At 46.3% G+C, this 26,532-nt stretch overlaps 1 protein-coding gene across 1 annotated transcript in view; it reads left to right on the forward strand.

The window, feature by feature from the left end:
• Positions 1 to 19,934: 19,934 nt before the first annotated feature.
• rusc2 (RUN and SH3 domain containing 2) overlaps positions 19,935 to 26,532 on the forward strand; it is a 56,781-nt gene continuing 50,183 nt past the window's right edge. The window contains exon 1 of the mRNA XM_041904133.2: positions 19,935 to 20,298. The gene's annotated coding sequence lies outside the window, so the exon portion shown is untranslated. The remainder of the gene's footprint in view (positions 20,299 to 26,532) is intronic.

Raw genomic sequence — 26,532 nt, forward strand, 5'->3', positions numbered from 1 at the left:
AAATTCTTGCCAAACATTATTATTTAGAAACGGTACATTGATGTTATTTTTGTTTTTTGTAGGGGTTTATTATGCAATCTGACACATGTCAAATCAGTTTCCTTGATCTTCTGATTTGGCGTGAGGATAATGTTCTATACACTGATCTTTACAGGAAACCTACTGATCTTAACAGTTTGTTGAGGGCTGATAGCTGTCACCCGCTTCCCTTGAAAAACTGTTTGCCCTACAGCCAATTCTGTCGAATCAAAAGGATTTGCAAAAAACAATCAGATATCGACAGAAATATGTCTGAGATGCAAAGACATTTCAAGGAGAGGTGGTTCAAAAATAGTCCGATTAATACTGCCATTGAGAAAATCCAAAACAAGTCGAGACATGATCTCTTTCAAGGACAGTCTCGCAAAAAGAAGCATTCTTGCATTCTTACTATGCCTATTCAAAGTGTTCTGAACAAATTAAGGGAATCGTTCACAAACATTGGCCCATTCTACCATTCTAAGATCCGATGACAGTATTGGTAATGTGTTTTTGTCACCTCCCTTGGTCGTATTCTCGCGGGGCAGAAATCTCAGAGATCAATTGGTAAACTTTGATTTACCACCCCGAAATACCCCCGCTCAACGTCTATTTGCGCCTCTACCGGATGGTAACTACAAGTGTAATCGCTGTGCTCAATGCAATGGCACTTACAAATGTAGATCCTTCAAACACAATCAAACAGAGAAACAGATCCCAATCAAAGGTGTTATCATGTGCTCCACTAAGGCAGTTATTTATCTTAGAACTGTTCCTTGTGGTAAATATTATGTGGATAAAACGAAGCGCAAATTAATAAGGTGCAACAAATCGACATACCCAGTTGAGACACACTTTTTGGAAGCAAACCACTCTATTTCCTCCCTTCACTAGATCAGCATCGAACACGTCACCCTCCCTAGGAGAGGAGGTGACCTTGACAATTTATTGTTAAAACGAGAGGCTGCATGGATCTTTAGTTTAAAGACCATTGCTCCCTTCGGTATCAAAGTAGACATTGATTTGAAGCCATTCTATTGATAATTGATATTTTGATATTCATTGTAAATGTTTGTAGGCCTATGTAGCCAAATTGTATCTATGATTGTATGTTATCCATTGATTATTTTTATATGTTCTATTTATATCTGTAAATTAACCATTGAAATCAAGCCACACCCGGCCATAATTACAGACACCTGTGTGTCCTTTGAAACTATATAAACTAGTGACCTGCAGTGTTTGTCTTTATACCCTGATGAAGACAGCTTGTCTGTCCAAGCGTTGGTTATTACATTTTTGCATCTGAGCAAATAGAGTGAGGCTCTCCTTTTCTTTTTAAAGTGTTCTACTCTGCTAGCCAGCACCTCTCCTAAACAGGTGTTCTACTCTGCTAGCCAGCACCTCTCCTAAACAGGTGTTCTACTCTGCTAGCCAGCACCTCTCCTAAACAGGTGTTCTACTATGCTAGCCAGCACCTCTCCTAAACAGGTGTTCTACTCTGCTAGCCAGCACCTCTCCTAAACAGGTGTTCTACTCCGCTAGCCAGCACCTCTCCTAAACAGGTGTTATACTCTGCCTGCCAGCACCTCTCCTAAACAGGTGTTCTACTCCGCTAGCCAGCACCTCTCCTAAACAGGTGTTCTACTCCGCTAGCCAGCACCTCTCCTAAACAGGTGTTCTACTCCGCTAGCCAGCACCTCTCCTAAACAGGTGTTCTACTCTGTTACCCAGCACCTCTCCTAAACAGGTGTTCTACTCTGCTAGCCAGCACCTCTCCTAAACAGGTGTTCTACTCTGCTAGCCAGCACCTCTCCTAAACATGTGTTCTACTCTGCTAGCCAGCACCTCCCCTAAACAGGTGTTCTACTCTGCTAGCCAGCACCTCTCCTAAACAGGTTTTCTACTCTGCTAGCCAGCACCTCTCCTAAACAGGTGTTCTACTCTGCTAGCCAGCACCTCTCCTAAACAGGTGTTCTACTCTGCTAGCCAACACCTCTCCTAAACAGGTGTTCTACTCTGCTAGCCAGCACCTCTCCTAAACAGGTGTTCTACTCTGCTAGCCAGCACCTCTCCTAAACAGGTGTTCTACTCTGCTAGCCAGAACCTCTCCTAAACAGGTGTTCTACTCTGCTAGCCAGCATCTCTCCTAAACATGTGTTCTACTCTGCTAGCCAGCACCTCTCCTAAACAGGTGTTCTACTCCGCTAGCCAGCACCTCTCCTAAACAGGTGTTCTACTCTGCTAGCCAGCACCTCTCCTAAACAGGTGTTCTACTCTGTTAGCCAGCACCTCTCCTAAACAGGTGTTCTACTCTGCTAGCCAGCACCTCTCCTAAACAGGTGTTCTACTCTGCTAGCCAGCACCTCTCCTAAACAGCTGTTCTACTCTGCTAGCCAGCACCTCTCCTAAACAGGTGTTCTACTCTGCTAGCCAGCACCTCTCCTAAACATGTGTTCTACTCTGCTAGCCAGCACCTCTCCTAAACAGGTGTGCGTTTCTTTTGTCTCCATATCTTCCTTTCACACCGCCTGATATAGATGTTCTGGATGGCAGGGAGCTCGGCCCCAGTGATGGGCTACCTAAATGTTGCAGGCATAAATGCGTAAACTCCCCTCCGTTCTATTGGCAAATGTCCAGTCACACGAGAATAAGATGGATGAGCTTCATTCAAGAGACTCCTATCATAGACTTGCGCCACTAGGGGCACTAAAACTCTACACCACATTTATTCTACCCAGAGTAATCCACTGGGGAGCCAGGCCCAGCCAATCAGAATGGGTCTTTTTCCCAGCAGAAGGTACACCTGTGTAATGATCATGCTGTTTAGGGTTAACACCCCTACTCTTTTGATAAGTGCCATGGGATTTTTAGTGACCACAGAGAGTCAGGAGACCCATTTAACATCCCATCCGAAAGACAGCACCCTATTCAGGGCAATGTCCCCAATCACTGCCCTGTGGCATTGGGATATTTATTTTAGACTAGAGAAAATAGTGCCTCCTACTGGCCCTCCAACACCACTTCCAGCACCACTTCCAGGGACCGACAAGGACCAACCCTGCTTAGCTTCAGAGGAAATCCAGCAGTGGGATGCAGGCTGGTCACTTCTGACTGAGAGCCAATAGTGAGAAATCGCCTAGTTTTCCTATGCTTTTGTAGTAGTGTGTGTGACAATGGCAGCGTCTGTAGCAGGTATTATCGAGTAGGATGTGGTGGCTAATTTGATAGAATCACCCTTTTGAAGACTAACTTTCAATGAGATGTTAAATGTTGTGCCGCGGGGGAGGCCAAAACCAGCACTGCCAGGATTGGTGCAACGAAGAAAGAGTTTTGAAAGGCATTTTCAAGCTAACAATAATGAGCGCTATTCGAGGACGACTGGACGACCAAGAAGCTGTAGTGCTGGCATTGTCTGCTCTTCAGCACCGACACGACGTCAACCTGGGCCGGTACTGGTTTCAAAGAGACCATCGGCAGTTTTACGAAGTCAGCTCTTTGCCTCCGGGACTCAACTTCATACCTGCGAGCTACAGTGAGTTCAAAAACATTTGGGGACACACTAGTAGACCATCAGCTTACCGAGCAGCAGCACAGAGGGACTCTTTCTCACAACAATAAAAACCTGTGTTCTCAAGTCTCGAGGGAAGCTATGGGCCCAACTTTGATCTGGCGTGGCTCAAAACTGAACTCACAGTGATGTACTTACTCCATGTCTGACCCTCGAGGGTAGGAGCCCGGCCGACCTCCACTTTTTCCAGCAGAAGAGGCTGAATGATAGTATGTACCAACTGTATCTGCTTACCTGTCTGGTCTTAAAAGGACATTCTCCGCCCTAAAACGGATCAAGACTTACTCCAGGTAAACCACCGGGCAGGCCCAACTGTCAGCCTTGGCTTTGATCTCAATGGAAAAATGACTTCTCTCGGATATAAAATCAAAGGACGAACTATATGACCCTGCCTGCCATTGGATGGACTTTGTTTTCAAATGATCATCATCTGGTGGGTGGCACAGTTTTTTATTTGCAGTTTTCTTGCTGCTGCTATTAATCTCTTTGATATAAAAACATTGTTGCATTTGAACTTCAGACCACCGGTTATGTTGTGTGCTGAACCTGATAAAGTATGTTTGCAATGGGAAGTAATAGCTGGGTGGTTCATTTCCTGTTGGAATTGATAAATGGTTGTTTTTGAGTGTGACTGTCTTTTTGGAACTGTTGTTGTGAAGGGATGTATGGCTTTACGGCCTTGTATACACCACATGACCAACAGTATGTGGACACCTGCTGGTCGAACATCTCATTCCAAAATCGGGTTATAGAGTAGCCTAAACAATGCAATTGTCACAACATTAGTTGTAATATGGCATTTCTTTCCTGGCTTGATGCCCCCGTGATTTACGCGCACCGCTACTGTTGTGTCTCTGCCAGTATGCTGTCTCTGTGAGCTGCAACCCGAAGTACTGCTCAGGCCTGTTTGATTTTGTCATCAAAAAGCAATGCTTCTCCTGCACTAGAGTCTGCACTAGAATGGTCCAACTACACAATATCATGTTGGGTGCATTACGTGATGCTCTGTTTCTATTATTTTCTGAAGGAGAAAGGAAAATTAAAATAGAGGAAATTCTTTCCCAAACTGAAGGCCTAGGTCCAATAGCCACTGGTTTACCACAACAGTCACAGGCTTCATCAATAAGTGCATAGAAGATGTCGTCCGCACAGTGAAACCCAGCGATGAGTTGCCCAGCGATGCAGAACTCCCAAACAAGCTAAATTACATTCATGCTCGCTTCGAGGAATATAACACTGTGCCTTGCATGAAATCCCCTGCTTTTCCAGCTCTCCATGGCCTATGTGAGAAAAATGTTTAAACAGGTTAACAATTACAAAGCCACCGGTCCAGACGTAATACCAGGGCGCGTTCTCAAAGCATGTCCAGCTGGCCGGTGTCGTCACAGACATTATTCAATCTCTTTATGTCCCAGTCTGTAATCCCATCATGTTTCAAAGTGACCACCGTTGTCCCTGTTCCCAAGAGCTCCAAGGTAACCTGCCTAAATGATTATTGCCCCGTAGCACTCACATCTGTAATCATGAAGTGCTTTGAAAGGCTGGTCATGACACCATCATCCCAGACACCCTAGACCCACCCCAATTTGCATACCGCCCCAACAGATCCACAGATGACGCAATCTCATTTGCACTTCACACTGCCCTCTCCCACCTGGACAAGAGGGGAAATAACTATGTGAGAATGCTGTTCATAGACTACAGCTCAGCATTCAACAACATAGTCCCTTTCAAGCTCATCACCAAGCTAGGGACCCTTGGACTGAACCCCTCCCTCTGCAACTGGATCCTGGACTTCCTGACGGGTCGTCTCCAGATGGTGAGGGTAGGCAACAACACCTCTGCCACGCTGACCCTCAACACGGGGGCCCCTCAGGGGTGTGTGCTTAGTCCCCTCCTGTACTCCCTGTTCACCCACGACTGCGTGGCGGCACACGACTCCAGAGGGAGGTGTTCAGTCCCAGGGTCCTTAGCGACGAGCTTGGAGAGGACAATGGTGTTGAACGCTGAGCTGTACTGTAGTTAATGAACAGCGTTCTCACATAGGTATTCCTCTTATCTAGGTGGGTGAGGACAGTGTGGAGTGCAATTGAGATTGATTTGTCTATGGATCATTTTGGGCGGTATGGATATTGGAGCAGGTCTAGGGTGTCTGGGATGATGGACTTGATGTGTGCCATAACCAGCCTTTCAAAGCACTTCATGATTACAGATGTGAGTGCTACAGGGCGGTAGTCATGGTGGCATGAAGCCTTAGAGTTCTTAGGAACAGGAATGATGGTGGTCGTCTTAAAACATGTGGGGATTACAGACTGGGACAAGGAGAGGTTAAACATTACAGTGAAAATGCCTGCTAGCTGTTCTGCGCATGCTCAGAGAATGCGCCCTGGAATACCGTCGGGCCCCGCGGCCTTGCAGGTGTTGACCTGATTAAAGACCTTACTCACGTCTGCCTCGGAGAGCGAGATCACCCAATCCTCTGGATCGGTGACGGCCCTCACACCAGGCATAATGTTGTTATTGTCGAAGCGTGCATAAAATGCATTGAGTTCGTCTGGTAGAGAGGCTTCGTCAAGGCTGGGTCTTCCTTGTAATCCGTAATGGACTGTAGCCCCTGCCACATGTGGTGGAGCCTGTGTAATATGATTCCACCTTATTCCTATATTGTGCTTTTGCTTGATGACTCTGCGGAGGTCAAAGCGGGACTTCTTGTACTTGGTCCTGTCCTCTGCCGTAGCCTCAGGGTTGTCTGCGATAGCCCTGTGTGCGGTAGCCCTGTCCTTTAGTTAAGCGCCAACCTCAGTGTTAATCCAGGGCTTTTGATTGGGGAAGCAACAAACCATTTCCATTCGTTATTTTTAAGACCGCCTATAGAAAGCTGGTTGCAATTTCAGTTTAATCCACCAGAAAATACAGAATAAATATTAAAACAAATATTATGGTTAAAATCAAATATACTAATTGATACAAAAAAATAAACAAATGGAAAACATTTTTAAAAAATGGTATAATCTTTGTTAATGATATCATGAATGCGACTGGTGGAGTTATGTCACACACTAACAAAAATATATGGAAATGTCTGCTCTATCTAAAATTACAACCAACTGATTGCAGCACGACCAGCAAAATGGAAGAGGCAAGGGGAATGTCACGAATACCGCCGAGGCTGCTCCTCCTCCTTGTTCGGGCAGGCTTCGGCGTTCGTCGTCCCCGGAGTACTAGCTGCCACCGTTTGATGTTTCGATGTTCGTTTGGTCATGTCTAGTTTAGTGCACCTGTTTCGTATTCTGTCCTGATTATGTCACTTATAAGTTTCCCTGTGTTATGTTTTGGAGTTGTGTGTTGTTGTCCGCCTGTCGTTTGTCTGTTCGTTTTTGTTGTGCTTCAGTGTTTTATGCGTTGCGCGTAGCGCATAGATTTTCGCCTCCTGTGTGTTGAGGCCATTTATTTTCTGTATTGTGTATTCAGTCAAGTAAAGCTGTTTGACTTATCCGCTGTGTCCTGCGCCTGACTTCACCACCACATCCACAAGTACATCGTGACAGAACAACACACCTATTACTATGGAGTCAGCAGGAGCAGCGGCGAGAACCGAGTCGCTGGAAGATCGGGTCAGCTTCCAGGACGCCAGAATCCAGCAACTCGGGTCCGCCATGCAGGAGGTCATGGACACCCTGCGCCGATGGGAGAGAGGAGGTTTGCCCACACCTCCTACTACCTTACCACCACCATCGGCCAGCCCCACCATACCAGCTCCGGAGTCCAGTGGCATTCGGCTCTCGCTCCCGAGGGCATATGATGGCACCGCAGCCGGGTGTCAGGGGTTCCTCCTTCAAGTGGAGCTCTACCTGGCTACCATACACCCGGCGCCCTCAGGATACGAGAGCGTTTCCGCCTTCATCTCCTGTCTCTCCGGCAAGGCGTTGGAGTGGGCCAACGCCGAATGGAGGGGAATAGACGCCGCCACCATCAGCTACGCAGAGTTCTCCCGTCGCTTCAGGGCTGTGTTCGATCATCCCCCTGAGGGTAAAGTGGCGGGAGAGCGTCTGTTCCACCTTCGACAGGGGAAGAGGAGTGCCCAGGAGTTTGCCCTGGACTTCCGGACTCTAGCGGCGGATGCGGGGTGGAATGAGAGGGCCCTCATCGACCACTATCGGTGTAGCCTGCGTGAGGACGTTCGACGAGAGTTGGCCTGCAGGGACACCAATCTCACCTTCGACCAGCTGGTGGACATATCAATCTGTCTGGATACCCTGCTGGCCACCCGCGGATGTCCAGAGTTGGGGCCGTCCATTCCATCCTCCAGCACCTCCGAGCCGAGCCCTATGGAGCTCGGGGGTGCTGGCGCTAGAGAGAGGAGGAGGGAGATACCGAGGGAGGCCGTCCCCTGCACCAACTGTGGTCGTAGAGGACACACTGCGGCTAGGTGCTGGGGAGGGTCTCCAGGGGTTCAAGGCAGCACGTCGCGCACTGGGGAGTCATTCCAGGTGAGTAGGCGCCCACCTCACCCAGAGCTCTCTGTTGTTCACTTTTGTATACCTGTAGTATTTCCTCAGGTTGCATCTCAGTCCCAGCATAAGGCGCTAGTCGATTCAGGCGCAGCTGGGAATTTAATTGATTGTAATTTTTGTGTTAAGTTAGGGATTTCCCTCCGACCAGTAGATGTGCCTTTCCCTATCCATGCCCTAGATAGTCGTCCATTGGGATCTGGGTTGATTAGGGAGGTCACAGCGCCACTTAAGATGAGGACGCAGGGGGGTCATGAAGAGATTATTCAGTTGTATCTGATCGACTCTCCTGCGTATCCCGTGGTACTGGGGCTTCCTTGGTTAATCGCCCATGATCCCACCATTTTGTGGCAACAGAGGGCTCTCAAGGAGTGGTCTAACCAGTGTGTCGGGCGATGTTTAGGTGTTTCCGTAGGGGCGACCACGGTGGAGAGTCCGAACCAAGTGCCCACAATGCACATTCCCCCCGAGTATGAGGATTTGGCACTCGTGTTCAGTAAGACTTGGGCGACGCGTTTGCCACCTCACAGATGGGGAGATTGTGCGATAGATCTCCTGGCGGGTGCGGCACTTCCGCGGAGCCATGTGTATCCCTTGTCTCAAGAGGAGACGGCGGCTATGGAGACATACATAGCCGAGTCTCTGAGACAGGGATACATACGGTCCTCCACTTCCCCTGTGTCCTCGAGTTTCTTTTTTGTGAAGAAAAAGGATGGAGGTTTGCGCCCGTGTATTGATTACCGTAATCTCAATCAGATCACAGTTAAATACCGTTATCCTCTGCCTCTGATTGCGAGTATGACGGAATCATTACGCGGAGCGCGTTTCTTCACAAAACTGGATCTCAGGAGCGCTTACAACTTGGTGCGCATTAGGAGGGAGATGAATGGAAGACAGCATTTAGTACCACCTCGGGTCATTAGGAGTATCTCGTCATGCCATATGGGTTAATGAATGCTCCTTCAGTCTTCCAATCCTTTGTGGACGAGATCTTCCGGGACTTGCATGGGCAGGGTGTGGTCGTGTACATTGACGACATTCTAGTGTACTCATCTACACGAGCCGAGTATGTAGCCCTGGTACGCCGAGTGTTGGGTAGGCTGTTGGAGCATGACTTGTATGCCAAGGCAGAGAAATGTCTGTTTTTCCAGGAGTCCATCTCCTTTTTGGGTTATCGGTTGTCCGCGTCAGGGGTGGGGATGGAGGTTGACCGTGTGTCTGCCGTGCGTAATTGGCAGACTCCAACCACTGTTAAAGAGGTGCAACGGTTTTTGTGTTTTGCCAATTACTACCGGAGGTTTATCCGGGGTTTTGGACAGGTGGCAGCTCCCATCACGTCCCTGCTGAAGGGGGGCCCGGTGCGTTTGCAGTGGTCGGCTGAGGCAGACAGGGCGTTTAATAAACTGAAGAACCTGTTCACCTCGGCTCCGGTGCTGGCGCATCCGGACCCCGCTTTAGCATTCCAAGTGGAGGTGGACGCGTCAGAGGCCGGTATTGAGGCAGTATTGTCTCAACGCTCAGGCACGCCTCCTAAACTCCGGCCCTGCGCTTTTTATTCAAAAAAGCTCAGCCCGGCGGAACGAAATTATGACGTAGGGGACCGGGAGCTGCTAGCCGTAGTTCAGGCCCTAAAGGTGTGGAGGCATTGGCTTGAGGGGGATCAACACCCTTTTCTCATTCTGACTGACCATCGTAACCTGGAGTACATCCGGGCAGCTAGGAGACTGAACCCTCGTCAGGCTAGGTGGAACATGTTTCTGACCCGGTTTGTCTTTAAGCTTACGTACATCCCAGGGTCCCAGAACGGTAAGGCAGACGCACTGTCCCGGCGGTATGACACAGAGGAGAGGTCCATTGAGCCCACACCCATACTACCAGTCTTGTCTGGTGGCACCGGTGGTGTGGGAGATCGATGCAGAAATCGAGCGGGCGTTACGCACCGACCCTACTCCTCCGGAGTGTCCAGTGGGGCGGACGTACGTGCCGCTCGAGATCCGTGATCGTCTCATATATTGGGCTCACACGTCGCCCTCCTCTGGACATCCAGGTATTGGCCGGACAGTGCACTGCCTTAGTGTAAAGTACTGGTGGCCAACATTGGCTAGGGACGTGAGGGTTTATGTCTCCTCCTGCTAAGTGTGCGCCCAGTGTAAGGCGCCTAGACACCTGCCCAGGGGGAAGTTACAGCCCCTGCCCGTTCCACAACGGCCGTGGTCTCACCTCTCGGTAGACTTTGTCACTGACCAACTCCCTCCCAGGGGAATACCACCATTCTGGTCGTTGTGGATCGGTTCTCTAAGGCCTGTCGTCTCATCCCAATGCCGGGTCTCCCTACTGCCCTACAGACCGCAGAGGCTTTGTTTACCCACGTCTTCCGGCACTACGGGGTTCCCGAGGATATAGTGTCAGATCGAGGTCCCCAATTCACCTCTAGAGTCTGGAGGGTGTTCATGGAACGGTTGGGGATCTCGGTAAGCCTTACCTCTGGTTTTCACCCTGAGAGTAATGGGCAGGTGGAGAGAGTGAACCAGGATGTGGGCAGGTTTCTGAGATCGTTTTGCCAGGACCGGTAGGAGGAGGGGTCAGGTTATATCCCTTGGGCAGAGATTGCCCAGAACTCTCTTCGCCACTCCTCTACTAACCTGACCCCTTTCCAATGTGTGTTAGGGTATCAGCCGGTTCCGGCACCATGGCATCAGAGCCAGATCGAGGCTCCTGCGGTGGATGAGTGGTTTCGGCGCTCGGAGGAGACGTGGAACGCTGCACACGTCCATCTGCAGCGGGCTATCCGTAGACAGAAGGCGAGCGCCGATCTCCACCGTAGTGAGGGTCCAGTGTACGCACCTGGAGATCGAGTCTGGCTCTCGACTCGAAACCTGCCCCTTCGCCTGCCCTGCCGGAAGCTGGGTCGGCGGTTTGTGGGGCCATTTAAAGTCCTGAGGAGATTGAACGAGGTATGCTACAAGTTACAACTGCCTAATGATTATCGCATTAACCCCTCGTTCCATGTGTCTCTCCTCAGGCCGGTGGTAGCTGGTCCACTCCAGGACTGTGAGATAAGAGACTCCTCCGCCCCACTGGACATCGAGGGGGCTCCGGCGTACTCAGTCAGGTCCATCGTGGATTCGAGACGTCGGATGGGGGGTCTACAATATCTCGTGGAGTGGGAGGGGTACGGTCCGGAGGAACGGTGCTGGGTGCCTAGGAGGGATATCTTAGATCCCTCCCTCCTGACGGAGTTCCACCGAAACCATCCCACGCGCCCTGCTCCGCGTCCTTCTGGCCGTCCCCGAGGCCGGGGTCGGCGCACGGCTGGTGCCTCGCGTCAAGGGGGGGTACTGTCACGAATACCGCCGAGGCTGCTCCTCCTCCTTGTTCGGGCAGGCTTCGGCGTTCGTCGTCCCCGGAGTACTAGCTGCCACCGTTTGATGTTTCGATGTTCGTTTGGTCATGTCTAGTGTAGTGCACCTGTTTCGTATTCTGTCCTGATTATGTCACTTATAAGTTTCCCTGTGTTATGTTTTGGAGTTGTGTGTTGTTGTCCGCCTGTCGTTTGTCTGTTGGTTTTTGTTGTGCTTCAGTTTTTACACGTAGCGCGTAGATTTTCGCCTCCTGTGTGTTGAGGCCATTTATTTTCTGTATTGTGTATTCAGTCAAGAAAAGCTGTTTGACTTATCCGCTGTGTCCTGCGCCTGACTTCACCACCACATCCACAAGTACATCGTGACAGGGAAAAAGGTCAGGAACTTGTCTGTCGGCCATTATTGTCGGACATTAAAGACCAAAATTGGTTAAAGAAAATTGTGATAAATAAAAAATATATCAGTTTCATTTTAGGACCAAAACATTGACAGCTGCGCCAGAAGAGAAGAGGGATGGAAAGAAAACAAGAGGATAGACAGAAAGAGGAGAAAAAACGAGAGGAAGAGAGAGAGAAAAATGGAGAAAGATCAAGACGAAGATAGATGCAAACAGAACCAAATGGACATGGAGGAGAAGACAGAGATTGAGAACGAGTCACAGGAAGAGATGGAAGACGGAAAGATGTGGTGACAGAGCAAGAAGGAGAAAGAAAGTGACAGAGACAAATTGACGGAGAAATAGAGACAGAGAGAGAGAATGGAAAGAGAAAAAGAAGAGGAGGGACAGAGATCAAAAGAAAGAGAACAGAGAATAGACAGAGAGAGGAAGGAGAGGGAGGAAGGAGAGAGAGGAAGGGAGAGAGGATGAGAGAGAGGAGGAGAGAGAGGAGAGAAAGAGGGGGAAGAGAGAATGGATGAGAGAGAAATGAGGAGAGAGAGAAGGAGAGAGAGGAAGAGAGAGAGAGAGAGAGAGAGAGAGAGAGAGAGAGAGAGAGAGAGAGAGCCATTGAAGGCCACATAGCTTTAATCAGAGAAAGAGAGAAGATGACAGAGGCAGGAGGTGGCAGAAGAGGAAAGAAGGGAGATTGAGAAGAACAAAAGGGATGAGTTAGAGACCTGAGGAGGAGAAGGAGGACAACAAGGAGGACCCTTGCCCCAGCCAATAAAAGTATCAGAAGGAGAGCTGTGCACTGGGTGAAGAAGAAGTGGGAGAAGAGGAACCTCAAAAAGATACCTGTCATCATTTTGTATCATTGTTTCACAATAAAACTACTGGCCAAACTTGTCAAACTGATCTGGTATCGACACAGGGAATGTAGAATAGAAAACCCCATGCGATCTCAATTACCCTGGTCAAAAGTAATGCACTAAATAAGGAATACTGAAGGGATTCATATTTTTCAGAAAATCTACCAAGTTTCAATCCCGGGAATAAGTAGGCCTAGGCTATCTCGACAAAGAGCACGCTCAGGATGCAGAGAGCGCGCCCCGAGTAGGCTGTAGCGTTGTCGAATCATGCACACTTTGTCACAGCAGTAAAACAAAAGTGAAATCACCAAAGTTGCTAAGCTTCCTATATAACCTCCCACGAATGACAGAATATCACCAATTTGGCAAAATCGAGTTGATGATTATAGAGTTAGCGGATCAGCTCATGAATAACGGGGAGATGAAGAGAGTAAATAGTTTAAATATCAAGGTATCTTAACGGGGACCAACTCTGTTAAAAAATATATCAATATCTACTCTCATACCGTTTGTTGATCACACATTCTCTACCGAAGCTCTATGGGCGGCAATACCAGACAGCGCAGAGAAACGGGTGACCCGTTATTGCGGTATTTTGGCATGAATAGGCTAGAGACGTGCTTTGATAATGCAACCTATGGATTACAGAATACAGTTAGGAATTTTTAATGCGAGACAGGTTTCAGGATTTTGGGTTTCAGTGGGATTGGGACGACAGGAAAATAGCCTGGGCTCTATATGAGGCTATATAAGGCTACTACGTGAGTCAATAGATACATACTACTCTTGATTTAGGCTACATTATTACATGCTCAATGTTTCTGATCAGTGATAGATGAGCAAACTATGTGAAACCAAATCACATTGATTGATTATCAGACAAGTTACAGGCTTTCGGTTGGGAGTAGGGCAGGCTATTAAGCAGGCTACTATGCAAGAGCAAAATCCACTCGTATAACATGCTAGCAAAATGTTCTGATCAGCTAATATATGAGCAAACTAGAAAAAGGATTATCGTTAGCACTCACCTCAACTTAGCTAACATTTCCAGAGCCTAATTGTTACCAAATATCCAAAATGGAGATTCAGTGAAAACAAAACTCTGACATTGATTGATTTATCTAGAGGAGTCCACCAAGCCTGTCTCAAAGCAGCTCGATGGCGCTGTCCCAACCAAACCGCTGCTGAAATGACGATCTAGGTGACCACACGTGACTATTGCTTGAAATTAGTATAACGGTTGGATATGACTTTGGGAGTTTCAGTATAAACAAGAATGTGATACATGCCTTCAACTGCATTAACCTACTTTATTACAATATTTGCATCATTCAGTTGAACATAACTAAGGTGAGTTTTCCTCTCTCTGCTCTTTTCTAGGCCCAATGGCTGTTTCCTCCTCTCTTCACACGGCTGCTGGCCGCCCGCCTCTGTCACATTGTTCTCAACACCAGTTTAAATCAATATAGCCTGCTGTTTTCTAGAAGTCTGACCTTTTTTCGGGTTCGGGCTCATTTCAGTTCTGATGAGAACTCTAAACTGCATTCGGGTCTCGTGTGCAGGCAGGCAGTGTCAGTTATGCATGTGCTGTGAATTTATTGCGACGTTGTGTGGCTGCAACCTGGTCTCAGAGCATTTCGTATTATTCTGTACATTAATCAGAGACACTCCATTTAGTATGATATTTTACATTTCGTATGGTATGTATTAATTTGTAGCTGTCCATCACCCATTTAGTATGATATGTTACGAATTACAATTCGTATTGTTGTGTGTGCTCCGTGGAGTTTACCAGCTTTACCTCCAGTTTTACCACAGCTTTACCACAGGTGTTGGCTAATGGTAGCTAGGTTAGGGCTTAGGGTTGGGGGTTGGGGGTTGTGGGTTAAGGTTAAGGTTAGGGTTAAGTTTAGGAGTTAAGTGAAAGGGTTAAGGTTAGGGGAAGGGTTAGCTAAAAAGGTTAAGGTTAGGGTTAGAGGAAGGGTTAGCTAACATGCGAAGTAGTTGCAAAGTAGCTAAATAGCTAATTAGCTCAAATGCTGAAGTTGTCAGTGATTAGATTTAAACTTGCAATCTTTGGGTTGCTAGACGTCGCATTAAACGCCTAACAATCCACCCCAACCACCCTATTTTTTATTTTTGGCTTAAGTAAGCATCTGTCTTATGTAACCATACCAAGCATCACATATCATTCTAATTTGTATTGGATTTACATTCATTATGTTAAGTCTAGTGTATGAGACCAGGCTACAACGTGAATAGGTTAAAGTCTTCCATGAAACAACCTGCGACTCTGGGGGAAAATGTTGTAATTTCCCAGGTCTTCTCGTTTAATTTTTTCGGGAAATGTGAAGGTTGGTCCCGGGACAGTCCCGGGATCCTGGTTACCCGTGTTAATCCCTGGAATACGGTGCCATTTGGTACGTATGTTAAATGTGACCTCAGCTTCTCCCCTCCCAGTCATCCCTGGACCGACGGGAGCGATAACGTCCTTCACCACCCGGGTCGAGCGAGAGAGGGAGAAGAGGGAGGGGTTGCTGAAGTCCGAGGAGGAAAGGAAGAAGATGGAGGATTTCAATAAGCAGTGGAGAGCGCAGTCCCTGCTTACAAAACAGACTCAACAGACGATTAAAGAGGAGAGGGAGAGGATGAAGGAACAGTTCATGAAAGAACAGGATGAGAAATGACTGGAGAGTGATTACATTAAATTAGAAGTTTAATAGTCACATGTACAGGGTTGACGGGCAAATCAAGAAGTTCAGCACCCAGTTCATCACCCAGTGTCCATCTGACTACAACCACGGTCAGCAGTTGCTGGGGTGGGCCACGGGCCAGAAGGTAAACCAAGGGCCCGCTGGATCTGGACATGACCAGCTGGGGGAGCCAGAGAGCCAACTTGGAGGACCAGAGAGCCAGCAGGGGGGACCAGAGAGCCAGCAGTGAGGACCAGAGAGCCAGCAGGGGGGACCAGAAAGCCAGCAGGGAGGACCAGAGAGCCAGCAGGGGGGACCAGAGAGCCAGCAGGGAGGACCAGAGAGCCAGCAGGGAGGACCAGAGAGCCAGCAGGGGGGGACCACAGAGCCAGCAGGGGAGTTCAGAGGTGGCTGAGAAATCAGAGGCAACCACCAAACCCAAGAGAAAGCCTCTGGAAGAGAAGGGAGATAAAGAATGTTTCAAAATGTATTTATCTCCCCATTTAAAGAAGTGACATTATCCACATGTTTGGGTCCAAATGTGAGGGTTTAGTGTACATGCAACACACTTGTAAAGATAAAAATACTTACTCAATACTTTCCTGTCTCTGTGATGTCTTTCAGCATTCCTGACCTGATTTCTGCTGAGAACTGGAACTTGGCGGAGCCACAGTACCGCTGGGGATACATTGGTAATTAAAGTGTTGCCCAATAATTCCTCCTCCTCTTCTTCAAGGCCACATTTCCTCCACAAAACATTATAAGCTCCTCAAGTCAGAAAGTATCCTCTTCATCGAGGCAACAGACCTTCTAAGATCAGCGACTCTCCTCCCCAGACTAGAGATTCTCATCTTTATCCAAATTGAATTCAACTCTGCTCACCACCTCTGCTGTCCTAGAAGATATCATCAAATGGACATGGTTTAAACAGAAGTTAAGCAAGTCCTCCCCCCAACCAGTTGCTCCACAGACCAGAGATTATAATTTTTATCCAAGTTGAACACATCTTTATTTTTTTATTTTAGTCATTTAGCAGACGCTCTTATCCAGAGCGACTTACATGAGCAATTAGGGTTAAGTGCCTTGCTTAAGGGCACATCGACAGATGTTTCACCTAGTCGGCTCGGGGATTAGAACCAGCGACCTTTCGGTTACTGGCACAACGCTCTTACCCACTAAGCTACCTGCCGCCCCCACATCTCTGGTCAGTTCAACCACCCACCCTCCTGTCCTAGACCTAGAAGATAACTCCCAACTCAACATGATTAAACAAATTGACAGGCACAGGGAAAGCCATGGAGCAGCACCCTTTGGATGAAGAGCCACTTAGGGGTTAAGTGCCTTGATCTAGGGCACAACGGCAGGAGATGGTACCTGGGAGTAAAGTCTAGCAGCCCTCCGGTTGCTAGTTCAGTTCCCACTGCTGGTCTTAGGTGGTGCTAAGGGGGAGGTGCTGAGGAGGAGGTCTGGGAGGGGTCTGCAGGTAGCCTGGAACGGACCGGTAGCAACTAATTTGCTGACTCAATCCCCGGGCAGAGCTGCTCAAGTCAGGCCAGTGTTGATTGATGACATCATTTTTGTTTGCAAAGTTCTTTTCAGCTTTAATAAAAGCATTAATTAAAAAAGCAATATTGTTTTTATGGTGTCAATTGTTTGGTTATTTATTAGAATTTAAACATACATCATTGTATTATATGTTAGACTTCCAATGAATCTCCTAACATTCCATCAGTTTGTTACAATGCGTGAGGGATATGTTATATTAGAGATGGGTCATCTCTTGCTGGCCCAACATTTATAAGTTAAGAGCGTTGGACCAGCAAACCGAAAGGTCGCTGGTTCGAATCCCAGAGCAAACTTGGTGGAAAATCTGCCGATGTGCCCTTGAGCAAGGCACGTAACCCTAATTGCTCCTGTAAGTCGCTCTGGATAAGAGTGTCTGCTAAAAATGGAAATGTCATCTATACAATCTATTTTAGACCATAGGAGAAATATCAGATCGAAATGTCTTCTCTAATTTCCCTTGCTCAAGGGCACATCGACAGATTTTTTACCTAGTTGGCTCGGGGATTAGAACCAGCGACCTTTCGGTTACTGGCACAACGCTCTTAACCACTAAGCTACCTGCCGCCCCTTAAACAGAGAGGCATGTTGCACACGCTTTAGTTTTCTAATGAAATGATTCCTACATTTTTTAATATATACACTACCAGTCAAAAGTTTGGACACACCTACTCATTCAAGGATTTTTCTTTATTTTTACTATTTTTTACATTGTAGAATAATAGTGAAGACATCAAAACTATGAAATAACACATATGGAATCATGTAGTAAACAAAAAAGTGTTAAACAAATCAAAATATATTTTATTCTTCAAATAGCCACCCTTTGCCTTGATGACAGCTTTGCACACTTTTGGCATTCTCTCAACCAGCTTCATGAGGTAGTCACCTGGAATGCATTTCCATTAACAGGTGTGCCTTCTTAAAAGTTAATTTGTGGAATTAATGTGTTTGAGCCAATCCGTTGTGTTGTGACAAGGTAGGGGGGGTATACAGAAGATAGCCCTATTTGGTAAAATACCAAGTCCATATTATTGCAAGAACAGCTCAAATAAGCAAAGAGAAACGACAGTCCATCATTACTTTAAGACATGAAGGTTAGTCAATCCGGAAAATGTCAAGAACTTTGAAAGCTTCTTCAAGTGCAGTCGCAAAAACCATCAAGCGCAATGATGAAACTGGCTCTCATGAGGACCGCCACAGGAATGGAAGACCCAGAGTTAACTCTGCTGCAGAGGATAAGTTCATTAGAGTTACCAGCCTCAGAAATTGCAGCCCAAATAAATGCTTCACAGAGTTCAAGAAACAGACACATCTCAACATCAACTGTTCAGAGGAGACTGCGTGAATCAGGCCTTCATGGTCGAATTGCTGCAAAGAAACCACTACTAAAGGACACCAATAAGAAGAAGTGATCATGCACTTTGTTGACAGTCCCTAACTAGGTTGAATTTATGGTGTGCCAGGCTACCTACACATTGCCATGTGATTATGAAACTCGGGTCGGAATCGGGAAAATAAGACCTGTACAATTTTATACACCTTTTTTTCCTTCATAAAACGCCTAACCTGAAGTATGTAGCTCAAATCGTTCGCAAGCTATTGAAGTTTGATGGTCCGAGTGTCTGGCGAATATCAAATGTCAAACCAATTTTCACATGGTCTTTAACCGCCGTGTGACATTACTAGTTAGAGAGAGAAGAAGAGAGAGAGCGAGAGACATACCAATTAGGATCTGGCTAAAAATACTTGAATCAGTTATAGAACCCATTGCCCTTTATGGTTCTGAGGTCTGGGGTCCGCTCACCAACCAAGAATTCACAAAATGGGACAAACACCAAATTGAGACTCTGCATGCAGAATTCTGCAAAAACATCCTCCGTGTACAACGTAAAACACCAAATAATGCATGCAGAGCAGAATTAGGCCAATACCCGCTAATTATCAAAATCCAGAAAAGAGCCGTTAAATTCTATAACCACTTAAAAGGAAGCGATTCCCAAACCTTCCATAACAAAGCCATCACCTACAGAGATGAACTTGGAGAAGAGTCCCCTAAGTAAGCTTGTCCTGGGCCTATGTTCACAAACACAAACAGACCCCACACAGCCCCAGGACAACAACAACAACAACAACAACAACAATTAGACCCAACCAAATCATGAGAAAACAAAAAGAGAATTACTTGACACATTGGAAAGAACAAACAAAAAAACAGAGCAAACTAGAATGCTATTTGGCCCTAAACAGAGAGTACACAGTGGCAGAATACCTGACCACTGTGACTGACCCAAACTTAAGGAAAGCTTTGACTATGTACAGACTCAGTGAGCATAGCCTTGCTATTGAGAAAGGCCGCCGTAGGCAGACCTGGCTCTCAAGAGAAGACAGGCTATGTGCACACTGCCCACAAAATGAGGTGGAAACTGAGCTGCACTTCCTAACCTCCTGCCAAATGTATGACCATATTAGAGACACATATTTCCCTCAGATTACAGCGATCCACAAAGAATTCGAAAACAAACCCAATTTTGATAAACTCCCTTATCTACTAGGTGAAAAACCACAGTGTGCCATCACAGCTGCAAGATTTGTGACCTGTTGCCACAAGAAAAGGGCAACCAGTGAAGAACAAACACCATTGTAAATACAACCCATATTTATGTTTATTTATTTTCCCATTTGTACTTTAACTATTTGCACATTGTTACAACACTGTATATATACACAACATGACATTTGAAATGTCTTTATTCTTTTGAAACTTCTGAGTGTAATGTTTACTGTTAATATTTATTGTTTATTTCACTTTTGTTTATTATCTACTTCCCTTGCTTTGGCAATGTTAACACACGTTTCCCATGCCAATAAAGCCCTTAAATTGAATTGAATTGAAATTAAATTGAATTGAATTGAATTGAGAGAGAGAGAGAGAGAGAGAGAGAGAGAGAGAGAGAGAGAGAGATAATTATAATGTCAGTGTCATTGAAAAAACATGGGAAGGTTGACCCTCCGCCTGCCTGCAGGTTGCCCAGAAATTGGTAGCCAGCCTCCAGGAAGGTAGAGATACACGGTATTGGACTTGATCCTCTCGGTATTGGGCCTGACCGAATCACTATGCTGGAGAGTGGAGCTGAATCCGGGTTGACGTAAGAGCCCCTTTCTACGCCTCTGCTGCGCTGTCGAGAGCTGCAACGCTGCTGGTCGCGAGCATAAAAAAAAACATGTTCCAAGCGTCTAGGATTAGGCACATTATTCACGTGGTTATTGACAACAATTGACATGTGGATACTATTGACACGATAGTAACATCGTTGACAACCTGCTTAAACGTAAGTATATTCGCCTTCGTGGCTTTCTAATAGAAGGCTGGTATATAATGGGGAGAGAGGGAGAAGCAATGCAGAATTGCTTGGACAGCATCGAATCGGAAGCTAGAAAATGATGCTGTAGCATCATAACGGCAAAGGCGCAGAAAAAAATGTGGTTATTGAAATGCCAAGATCGTTTCGAATGTAAGCTATTTCCGCGTGTGGTGTTTAATCCCATTGTTGGTTTGCTGTCTTGACTCTTTATCCAAAGACGTTAGACTGCGGTGCTCGCGACAACACAGCACAACCTCCATTAGGCCTAATTAACGCCATCTTAATGACAATGCATGGCACATATGTGTATTGCGTTGCAATATTGATTCTTGGCTACGTAGTTAAATAACAAGATAAACAAGACACTGCCGTCATCTCACACTTAATCCTTACAAAGGCGAGGAAGATGTTTGACACACGGCACGGGGCGGTGGATGATGACGGTGGAGGCTGGGCTACATAATAACATAGTCCTGTCATCGGCATTAAAAACTAGGCATAAACAACGGCCAATAATTTTCTTGACATGTTCGGTACGTTTGTGGGTGTTTTAGACTAGATTATCGAATATTTGATATGTAGCCTTTCTGGGACTGGAAAGGAATCATACGTTGCCATGTAACGGGCCTTTGCTCTAGCATACCCCAGTTACATTGTCTCCAAAACCATCATTATATCGATTTGGGTGCGCGCATTCCTAGTGGTCACCACACATGGGAGGGGTGATGTTGGGGATATTATATTGTTGTTTTGGGAATAGACAGTGCAGGTCAACGCTCACGCGGATATTATCAGCTGTTAACACAAAAATATCTCTACATTGTTCAGTTAGGCCTACACTATATTTACCATGTTATCGATTAGTGAGAGCCTAGGTCTATATGATAGCATTTAGATGCTCTAGAGCCTAAGCGATCGATTTACCTAAAATATTCCGGATCGTATGTATGGAGGACTAAAAGTGCCACAATTAAATATATAAATACACCATTAAATAATTACTTAAATGTGTCATTAATTAATTAAAATTAGAATTAAATACATAAATGTGTAATTAAATGTATCATTAATTAATTCAAATACCGATTCATTTTATGTAAAATACATATATAATAATTTCACTATTTACATTTACATTTCATGATCCTGCATTGCAGTGATTCATGAATTACTTAAAACTGTCAAACTGACCCATCAAAGTCAGTGGGCGGGGCTAACGCGAATCTAGTCTGATCCATTGCTTTGGTCTGAAGTAGAGTAGGCCAACCTGGATAGAGACAATGGAGGATCTCCGTGAACTTTCCAGGGGAGTTGGTTAGAGACATTTTAAACTTAGCAGAGGATGTAGAAGCAGGACCTGCTGACATTATCCGGAATTGATTTGTCTTGGCTTGATGCAGAGGATAACCAATCAGGCGTTAGGTTCCGCCTACCAACTTTTGATGGGTCAGTTTGACAGTTTTAAGTAATTCAGGAAGCACTCCAACGCAGGACCATGAAATGTAAATGTAAATAGTGAAATTATTATATATGTATTTTACATAAAATGAATCGGTATTTGAATTAATTAATGACACATTTAATAACACATTTATGTATTTAATTCTAATTTTAATTAATTAATGACACATTTAAGTAATTATTTAATGGTGTATTTATTTATTTAATTGTGGCACTTTTAGTCCTCCATACGTATGACTCATATCACCAATAAATATATATGACGGATCACTTGGTCTGCTATTAGAAATATTCTATATTGGCGATAACAAAATCAGCGCTTTTTCTTGCCCCATATTTCCCTTTGGCTTCAGGGTGTTTTCATTGCCATGTAACCTATCAAACCTCTATCGAGAGAGAGCGAGAGAGAGCGAGATGCAACCAAGCGTTTCTGTGCTGCTGCATATCGTCCCGTTATGTATCCCGCATTTTTTTCTCCATCTTAGTTCTGGCTGTCAGGAACATTCGTGTCTGATTTGATATCTGCTCACCACAGACAGAGCGAGCACATCATTTCAGAAGAAGGCCTAAGCTACCACGCTGCTGCTTCGTCTGTAGGTCTACCAGGGAAATGTCTCCCATAACCCGGACAGACGGGCAGTTGGCGTGTCGCCCCCGGCCCAGCACAGCTGCGGCTTAACTGTGTCTGTCTCCTCCCCGGTCAGATCAAGTTCCCACTTGTCCTGGCTCTATAGCAGGGGATGATTTCATCAGAGCTCTACCAGATTTTGAGACAGAAACAGACTTGAGTGACTGTAGGGGGTGAGGGTAAAGCATAACGCTTTAAAAACACCTTGTCATTGGAAGACTGGAGCATCTGGCGGTGTTCGTAGGGACTTGAACAAGCAACTCTGCAGTAATGTTATAGTGCAGTGCACCACCTGTGCCATAAAGGTTCAGACCTCTTGGCAGAGGATGTGGTAGGTCTCACACACAGTAGTGCTAGTTAGCAGACTGACCATAGTGAGGCAGTAAAACAAGTAGCCTGTTTATTTAGCGTGAGGCAGCTTGATGTACAAGTACACTCCCTGGACAGGATGTCTAGTAGTGTGAGACAAAGATGCTTCTGATGACCTGGTGTGATGTTGCTGACTGGTCTGGACGCACACACACACACACACACACACACACACACACACACACACACACACACACACACACACACACACACACCTGTGTGTGTGTGTGTGGTGTGTGTGTGTGTGTGTGTGGGTGCATCATAGCTAAAACTAACAGACTGGCCAATAGCTTTTACCCCCAGACCATCAGGCTGCTGAATAGCCCCCCCCCCCTTCCTCCACTTTTAGACATGGGTGGGTGTGGGTGGTTGTAGATGGAGTGTGGTGGGTGTGGGTGGGGTGGGTGGGTGAGTGGGTGGAGTGGGTGGGTGAGTGGAGTGGGTGGGTGGGTGAGTGGAGTGAGTGTGTCTATCAGGCTCTATAATACATTGTATTACATCCAGCGTAGAGGAGAGGAGAGGAGAGGAGAGGAGAGGAGAGGAGAGGAGAGGAGAGGAGAGGAGAGGAGAGGAAACACTGTATCAGCAGTCCCAAAGCCTGATAGATGTGAGGCTACAGAATGTTGAGAAACTCTAATGAAGGCAGCTTGCTGTCGAAACATTGACTAATTATTATAATTACATTTACAGCATCTGTTCTACAGAATGTGCAGCTATCTCCTTTCCCTTTTATAAGTCTGCAGAATGTCAACACAACATAATATAACAGAGATACATCATTCACCCTGCATTAGAGAGAAGGAGAGAGGGAGTTGCATGCTCTACTTTACCTACAGTAGACTTAGTGGACATTTCACTAGAGGCAACTTATTCACATCAAGCTACAATGTTACGTAAAGACTAATCTTCTTATAATCAGGTAAGGGAAAGAACTTGTGAGAGAGAGAGGAGAGAGGAGGGAGGGAGGGAGGGAAAAGGGAGAGAGAGAGGAGGGAGGGAGGGAGAGAGAGAGAGGAAGGAGGGAGGAGGGAAAGAGAGAGGAGGGAGGGAGGGAAAAGGGAGAGCGAGAGAGGGAAGGAAGGAAGGAAGGAAGGAAGGAAGGAAGAAAGGAAGGAAGGAAGGAAGGAAGGAAGGAAGGAGGGAGGGAGGGAGGGAGGAGGGAGGGAGGGAGGGAGGGAGAGAGGCAGGGAGAGGAGGGAGGGAGGGAGGGAGGGAGGGAGGGAGGGAAGGAAGGAAAGAAGGAAGGAAGGAAGGAAGGAAGGAAGGAAGGAAGGAAGGAAGGAAGGAAGGAAGGAGGGAGGGAGGGAGGGAGGAGGGAGGGAGAGAGAGAGAGAGGAGGGAGGGAGGGAGGGTGAGATAGGAGGGAGAGAGGGTGAGATAGGAGGGAGAGAGGATGGAGAGAGAGAGGAGGGAGAGAGAGGAGGGAGAGAGAGAGGGAGGGAGGAGAGAGGAGGGAGGGAGGGAGGAAAGAAAGAGACATGGACAAGGGAGGGACTGGGTTGGTAGTGACTTGGCGTTGTATATGGGGGCTCTATCCGACAGGTAGGGAGGGACAGTGCCTTCAGAAAGTATTCATACCCCTTGACTTATTCCACATTTTGTTGTGTTGTCTCTAAGAGTTTTCCACACCTGGATTGGACCCAATTTGCACATTCTTCTTTTTAAAATTCTTCAAGCTCTGTCAAGTTGGTTGGTGATCATTTAAGTCAAAACTGTAACTAGGCCACTCAGGAACATTCAATGTCGTCTTGGTAAGCAATTCCAGTGTACATTCGGCCTTGGGTTTTAGGCTATTGTCCTGCTGAAAGGTGAATTTGCCTCCCAGTGTCTGTTGGAAAGCAGACAGAACCAGGTTTTCCGCTAGGATTTTGCCTGTGCTTAGCTCTATTCCATTGATTTTTGTCCTAATAAACTCCCTAGTCCTTGCCGATGACAAGCATACCCATAACATGATGCAGCCACCACCATGCTTGAAAATATGAAGAGTGGTACTCAGTGATGTGTTGTGTTGGAGTTCATTTCTTAGCATTTTTTTTCTTCAGTTTTACTTTACTGCCTTATTGCAAACAGGATGCATGTTATGGAATATTTTTGTTCTGTAATATTTTTGTTATTTTCACTGTCGTTTAGGTTAGTATTGTGGAGTCACTACAATGTTGTTGATCCATCTTCAGTTTTCTCCTATCACAGCCATTAAACTCTGTAACTGTTTTAAAGTCACCATTGGCCTCATGGTGAAATCCCTGAGCGGTTTCCTTCCTCTCCGGCAACTGAGTTAGGAAGGACGCCTGTATCTTTGTATTGACTGGGTGTATTGAAAGACCATCCAAAGTCTAATTAATAACTTCACCATTCTCAAAGGAATATTCAGTGTCAGCTTTTGTTTTTTACCCATCTACCAATCTGTACCCTTCTTTGCAAGGCATTGGAAAACCTCTCTGGTCTTTGTGGTTGAATCTGTGCTTGAAATTCACTGCTCGACTGAGGGACCTTACAGATCATTGTATGTGTGGGGTACAGAGATGAGGTAGTCATTAAAAAATCATGTTAAACACTATTATTGCACACAAAGTGAGTCCATGCAACTTATTATGTGACTTGTTAAGCACATTTTTACTCCTGAATTTATTTAGGCTTGCCATAACAAAAGGGTTGAATACTTATTGATGCAATACATTTCAGCTTTTCATTTGTTATTAATTTGTAAACATTTCTAAAAACATATTTCCACTTTGACATTATGGGGTATTGTGTGTAGGCCAGTGACCAAACATCTCAATTTAACCCATTTTAAATTCAGGCTGTAACACATTTTTTTTGTGAAAAAGTCAAGGGGTGTGAATACTTTGTGAAGGCACTGTAGTGTGGTGTTGGTAATAATACCCATCGATTTAAGAGTCAGGAAGGGAGGGAGTGTGACAGAGAGAGGGGAGGAAGGGAGGGAGGAGGAGGATGATGTCCTTTGTTCACCCTAATGATGTAAGAGTCAGGAAGGGAGGGAGTGTGACAGAGAGAGGGGAGGGAGGAGGAGGATGTCCTTTGTTTGCAGCTTTCCCTTTCCTGAAAGTGTGTGTGTTTGAGTGTGTGTTCAAATTCCTTTATTCGCATGGCAAGTGAACCTGTGTGGCCTCTCTTATTTCTCTCTCTCTCTCTCTCTCTCTCTCTCTCTCTCTCTCTCTCTCTCTCTCTCTCTCTCTCTCTCTCTCTCTCTGTCTCTCTCTCTACCTCTCTCTCTCTCTCCACCTCTCTCTACCCCTCTCTCGCTCTCTCTCGCTCTCTCGCTCTCTCGCTCTCTCTCTTGCTCTCTCTCCTCTCTCGCTCTCCCCCATCTCGCTCTCTTTGTCTGTCTGTCTTTCTCTCTCTGGGTGGATGGATAGAAGCAGACAGGGGATATTAGAGGAGAGTGCTTTCAGAGAAACAGAGAGAAGGTCAGGTCATTGAGGCACGTGATAGACTAGCTAAAAGATGGCGTGTCAGTGCCCCCCCCCTACGACCAACAACACAGAGCCTTACCCCAGTTTATTTGAAAATAAATAGTTTGTCTTTGTCCAGCTGTCTAATGTGTTGAGCCTCCATTAGCTCACTATCGATCACAGACAGAGATGGGCATTGACACTACTGCCCTCATTCAGACGCAACATGTTTTCATATTGTGTTTATTGGTTATTTGGTGATTGGTGTGTGTGTGTTCCTGTGTCCGTGCGCGTGTGTGTGTCTGCGTGTCTGTGTGTGTGTGTGTGTAA

Source organism: Coregonus clupeaformis, chromosome 18 (assembly GCF_020615455.1).
Source record: "Coregonus clupeaformis isolate EN_2021a chromosome 18, ASM2061545v1, whole genome shotgun sequence".
Classification (NCBI taxonomy): domain Eukaryota; kingdom Metazoa; phylum Chordata; class Actinopteri; order Salmoniformes; family Salmonidae; genus Coregonus; species Coregonus clupeaformis.